Raw genomic sequence first — 6,386 nt, 5'->3', positions numbered from 1 at the left:
CGATAGTGAGCAATAAAGTTCTGGACAGTCTGGGCAATTTGCCGGGATTTCTGAGTTGTAGTGGCTTAGTAGGCCTCGTGACGTATACGAGCCCGTTTGTAGCATTCGAAACGCGGCCGCCTGCGCGCGTTCGAGTTTGGCATGTGGGGGCGGAAATTTGGTTCTGCCTTTCCTACAGTGGGAGGTGATTTCTTGGTAAGTGAGCAGCGGATCATTAAACTAAATGTCCAGCCTTTCGGAGGCCGTGGGACCGTCGCGGCGGGCAAGTTCTCGCGCACGGTCGTGGGCCGTTTAATTGAGGTTGGCTTTTTGCGGGTGAATGTCTTTCCCCATGTGAGCGGGGAACCAGGAGAGAAACCGTTTGCCCTCTTTTGAGCTCGCTAGTAGTATACGCGCTGCCGCTTTAGATACGTTGCCGCATTCGTAGGCCCGAATTGCGGCACGCGAGTCCGTGAAGACATAAGTAAATGTGGGGTCTGCCATGGCGATGGCTACGGCTATTTGTTCTGCTTTAGCGCTGGTGCTCGTTTTAACCGATGCGGATGATCTTAGCGTTCCGTTGCCGTCTACGACTGCTATTGCGAAAGTGGATGTGCTGCCGTACTGGGCCGCGTCCACAAATGCGGTGGCTTCCCGATCCGCGTCGATGCGGTCGAGAATCGCGCGGGCGCGGGCCCGGCGCCTGCCCACGTTGTGTTGTGGGTGGACGTTTCTGGGAAACGGTGAGACTTTGTATTTGTCTCTAATTTCGCTCGGTAGGGTAACCGCGTGCTCGAGATAGGGAGAAGGGGAGACATAGAGTATAAATATTTTGCTTATTGTTCACATTGCTTTCAGCATTGCTCTGCAAGCTTTGACAACGAAGTAATTAGTGCGACTATAAGTGCTCGAAAACGTTATGTGCTTCCTTTTGTGGTATTCTGGTAGAGATATACATTTCGCAGAGTTTATATTGAGACATTAAGATGCCCTGATAAGTTTCATGAATAATTCGTGACATTGTTGTAGGAGCGCGCTTGAAAATGTAGACAAAATAAATCAAGAATCAGAGGAAGCGCCAAAATTTTGAGCGCTTGATTTCTTTGTGTGCATGTTGTGTTTAAGTGTGCTGCCTGCATAAGTGAACTCAATTTAGAGGAAATATGTGGAGAATTCGAGGTAATACATAGAAAAACTGTGTAAATGTGTTGGTTGATTATTTGATGAATGACAGTTCCAAAACTCTCGTTTTTTTTCAGGGTAGAAGTGTTATTAAAACGCTCACAATGTTTCCCAGTCGCCCTCAAAGAAGGAAAAGTGGTAGCAAGTTTGTGTTTGAACAGAAACAATGTCGTGTTATAGGTGATGTGCACTGAAAGCTTTACAGGCTTATTTTACGAACCGCGCATAAAGTTTCTTAATGTCCCGAAAAAATTCAGCGTGCCATAAAGTTGACCATATTACGGAATAGGGCGATATTAGGCGTAATGCATGGACCAACTTTAAAAAGTCTCAGGTATTTTTTTTCTTGAGCAAGTGTTGGAAAGGGCTGTACTGCCATTATCATGTATGTTTCGCGGAGTTTCGAAAGAATTCTACGCCACACTGAATTTACCTTTGATGGAAACATAGGGTCATGTTAAGTGTAATTTTTAGGAAAATTTCCACGTTCCTGGGTTGAATATGAGTTTTTCGAATAAATGATTATCCCTTTTATTTTTGTTCTTTATTTTCATGTGCTAAAATACGTTCGTAGCCGGCTTCCTCGACGTCTTCAGTGAAATAATTGAGCAATTTTTTTATACTCTGAATATAAGGGGAGCGGTATGATATCTAGGCGTAGTACTATATTGAGAACATGTCAAGCGCATCTGCAAAAGTCTGCGTTCCGAGTTCTCCATTACCTTATCAAAAATTAATTAATCAAGTGCTCGAATGCGTTATATGTTGATGTCGCGCGCTGTATTTCCCAATATCCCCGAATGTACTTTCCGTCACGGCATGTTTACATTGCATGAAAAGTGGACGTGTGTGGTAGAACGTTACCGTTTCTACTATATTAAGTACCTTTCCAAATAATTACTCAACCGTCATTCTCTACCGATCTTCATGCGTTATGTTAGACAACTGTGGTGAATGAATTGTGGGCTTTTACGTGCCGAATCCACGATTTGATTATGAGGCACGCCGTCATGGGGGATTCCGGTTTAATTCTGACCATGAGGCGATCTTTAACAGGCCCCCTGTGCACGGGGCATGGGCGTTTTTCCATTTCGCCCCCATCGAAATGCGGCCGCTGCTTGGTCTCCCGCGACTTGGTACTTAGCAGTGCAACACTCATCGATTTCTTAAGAGAGACTGGTTTGATGGACATATGGTGAAACCATTCAGCGGTATTGTGCGAGGCGCTCAGGCGGAGCAATTGCCGGCCTTGTTCGCAAGGCTAAACCCGCCTGTTGCTACAATTCACCACCACCACCACCACCACCACCACCACCACCAGTGCCGCTAAGCCACCACGGCGGGCTACGCATTCGGTGTCCTCAATGAATAAACGAGTCAGCTTGATTATGTATCGTGGACATAGCGGGCAGGTTATAGGAGACGCGTATGCAAAGTTCCATGTGCGTCGTTTAGTTAAAGCGTAAAATTTAGCCCGCCGTACTGGCAGAGCCATTTGCCGCAGATATAAAATTTGGTGGATACATTATGGTGAACGTATATGAGAAGTTGAAACTGCGTGTGTGAAGAGCAAAACTGGCTGAAGATTGCTAAAAGAAAAGTAAGAACAGCTGGGCCAGTTAATGTGGCAACATAGAAAGAGAGAGAGATAAAAAAGGTGGGAAAGGTCGGGAGGTTGAGCGAAGAAGATTTTGATTTGTTACCCTGTATTGGGGGAGGCATAACGGGAAATGAAAAACAGAAAGAATAGCAGACAGAAAAAGCAAAGGCACGAAAAATGAGTAGAGGAGGTTGGGAACACACGTGAGAACGCGAGTTTATTTAATAGGCTACTCGAACGCAAAACTTGCAAGAGTGCCTGGACTGTCTTATGGTTTGATGACTTTATCAATCAGCGTTCGAAGACTGCCTGCTCAGAAAGCGGCCGGTTGTCAAGACGTACCAGCGCGGCCGCCACTCACTGCCTGTTTGCGCGGCATCGGGGACAATGACAAAGAACGTCTTCGATAATTTCCCCGTTGCCGTAGTGGAAACACACGACACTATTTTCCGTTTGGTGCGGAAAGGAAAGTATTTTTAAAAGCGACAATAAGCGACAGTCGGTAAAGAACAACTGCTTGGAGTCGGGATAGTCCAGGTGGAGGATGAAGTTGAAGACAGGGGTCCAGTCGATGACGACGTGTGCGCTGCAAACTAGGCGTTTTCCACAAAGATTGTATGGCGTCATTTTCAAGCGTTCGAAGTTTCGCTACTGCATCTTTCCAGGAAAGCGGGATTGGCTCCTGCATGCCATCTTCATGAGCAGATCGAGCAGCCTTGTTGAAACCGTTCTAAAGAGAAACGCGAGAAAAAGAAACAAACGAAAATGGAGTGCTAGAAAGCGTTTTAGTGTGCTGGAAACAGTGCCAAGCGTCAGCCATCTGCGGGCAATTGTTTTAAAGTGTTTTCTTTTTTTATATGGCGGAATCATTATTTGCCCTATTGTAAGAAAATCTGGCGATGGTTGCGAAAATTGCCCACGGTGCGAACAGTAAAAACACATGATAAAATGCTCGGATTGACATCACGTTTCTCACGGAGGTTCCCGTAAACAAGGGAAATTAATGGTTCTGAAACGAAAATTTGGAACATTTTGGTCTGGTTGCGAATGAAGCCCAGGCCTACGGTGTGCGAGACGAGCGTGCTTCACCGACGCCATGGCGGCTCCACGGTTCTGGCTGACCAAAGTTGTTCCTAGTGCGTGCGTCATTGAGCACGGGACGACGTAGCCAATGGGGAGGCGGTGGCGCCATGTCATAAGTGTATGTAAAGGGTGTGTAAAAAAATTTGACCGAATGGACAATAATGCGGTGAAATTTCCGCATGTAAGCAGCCTTAGGTGTATCAGCCGGCTTTGCATACCCAGGAATTCTGGACAAGCGTTTGGTTTCCTTTTTCGCCACCACGTGGCGTATCCACCTTAATGATTTGAAATTCGCGCCGTGACGTATGCCATGACGCACAACAAAAGAAAACATAATAAAAAGAAGCGCACCCTGAGACTGTTGCTTCACCTCGGTACTTGAAAACGAGCGCGCTCAAGTATCGGCCTTATCTGCTACTTGCCCGACTGGCAATGAATCGACGATTTTGTTAGACACCTTGCCAGACAGCTCGTTGGCATTCCGTGTGAGATGTCTGGCCGAGATAATGGCTCCCGCAAAGCTTCCCTTTGGTTTCCTTCGTTGTATTTTCCTATTATTTGTGCACCACTGCAGCCGTGGGCTTCCATATAGTCAGCTTTGTGTTTCGTGGGTTTCCGGTAGAACCGGAATGATTGAATAAGAGGAAGCTTTAGCTAGGGCCTATCTTCGATGCCGGCCGCTCAAATACATGTAAAAGGCATGATTTTGTGCGAAAACAGCTCAATGACCTGAATGAGAATTGTTGCATTTAAGAGAGAACGTGTAGCATTTAAGAGAGAACGTTAAATCAGTGATTGCAGCAGAAATAATTTTGATTTATGCCATATAGAAGTATTGACAAGACGTCGGAAATCAGTAAATCTGAAAAAAGAATAGAAGTACGAAGTTTACAAATCCGCTTGTTAGCATCAAAAACTGGTATCACATCTCTATATTGGAGCAGCTCAATCGGGCAAGTTTGACGTATGAATTTATGATGTATGTGAGGTTGTTACAATGCTTGTCAAGGTTTTGCGAATGCCGCATTCAGGAATTAGTGGTGTACTTAAGGGTGGCATATGTTATATCATTTTCGTCCGCAATAAATGAAATATTAGGTGCAGCTTAGAGAATTGCGACATTATTTTTTGTTGGTGAGGTGCGGGGTTGTATACTTCAGGTAGCGTTTCTTTAAATTTCGCATATTTTCAGAATTTGAAAAAGTGGAAGTTAAATAAAAATTCGTGGTTTCTGCAATCTCATTTTAACGGTCTCTTGTGAGTTCAACATAACTAATTAATTTCGGTGCAGTGATTGTGAGAAGAAACCATTGTTCATTTCCCATGTAGGAGCTAAAGCTTCCGGTTAGGTTCGATTTAGATTATTATTGCTGAAAGAAGAAGCAAGACGGGTAGCGTATTTACAGTATGGGGGCCGCAATTCGATGGGGGTGAAAATGCGAAAACACCCTTGTACTTAGATTTTGGTGTACGTTGAAGAATCCCAGGTGGTCGAAATTTTCCTGAGTCCTCCACTATGGCGTGCCTCATAATCAGATGGTGGTTTTGGCAGGTAAAGCTCCATAATTTAATTTTTTGTAAGTTACAGAATCAGGAGTAATTTACAGTAATTGGCAAAGACAATTACTGCAGTCTAGTTTCTGAAGCATTGTCTTCTTCAGTCCCAAGCTCCTGCTCATCTTCCTCAGCGTTGTGCAGAACTGTGTAACGTATTTCCACCTGGCATGGAAGTGCCATTCCGCTGATTTTTATGCTGAAACGGACTAGTAGCGTTTTAGGCAGCCGACAAGTACGGCGTCATGGGATGCCTGGATGGAGCGAGTAGTAGGTGCGGTGGGAGAGATCTCATAGGTTACGTCGCTTACCTGACAAAGGACCCGGTAAGGCCGGAATAGCGGGACATTAGTTTTTTCGAGCGGCCGAAGCGGCGGCTGGGAGATCGCCGAAGGACAAGATCCCTGGGAACATAATCGGCGTCCCGGTGACTAATGTCACAAATGCTTTTCTGCGTTTTCTAAGAAGCACAAAGGCGACGGTGAGCAACTAGGCATGTTTCTTGGGCTCGAGCAATTACATGGCGGGTATATTGAAACACGGGCTCTTGAGTAGTAGGCAGTATTGTAAAAAGGCAACACTGGATCTCGGCCGTACAAGGAATAAAATGGCGAGTAACCTATAGTGTCGTAGCGTGATTAATTGTAGGCGAATGTGACAAAAGTGAGAGCAATATCTGAATCAAGATGGTTTTCAGAAACACACATGGAGAGCTTGTCCGTTATTGATCGAATAAGCCGCCCCCTAAGATCGTTCGTCTGAGGGTGGGATGCTGTACGAAGTTTATGTTTGGTAGAACAGGAGCGGAGCAAGTAGACCAGAACTGTAGAGAGGAAGGAGCGACCCCTGTCGGTAAGAAGTTGACGAGAAGCGCCGTGGTGAACATGATGTTGTGCAAGAGGAAGTAGGCTACGTCTGTTGGAAGGGCTCTGGTGAACCCGAACCAAGTTGTAGAATCAGTTGCGACGGCAGTCCATTTGTTGCATCA

The sequence above is a fragment of the Dermacentor andersoni genome, chromosome 3 (assembly GCF_023375885.2).
Source record: "Dermacentor andersoni chromosome 3, qqDerAnde1_hic_scaffold, whole genome shotgun sequence".
In the NCBI taxonomy this organism is placed as follows: Eukaryota; Metazoa; Arthropoda; class Arachnida; order Ixodida; family Ixodidae; genus Dermacentor; species Dermacentor andersoni.
This window is presented reverse-complemented; position numbering follows the sequence as displayed.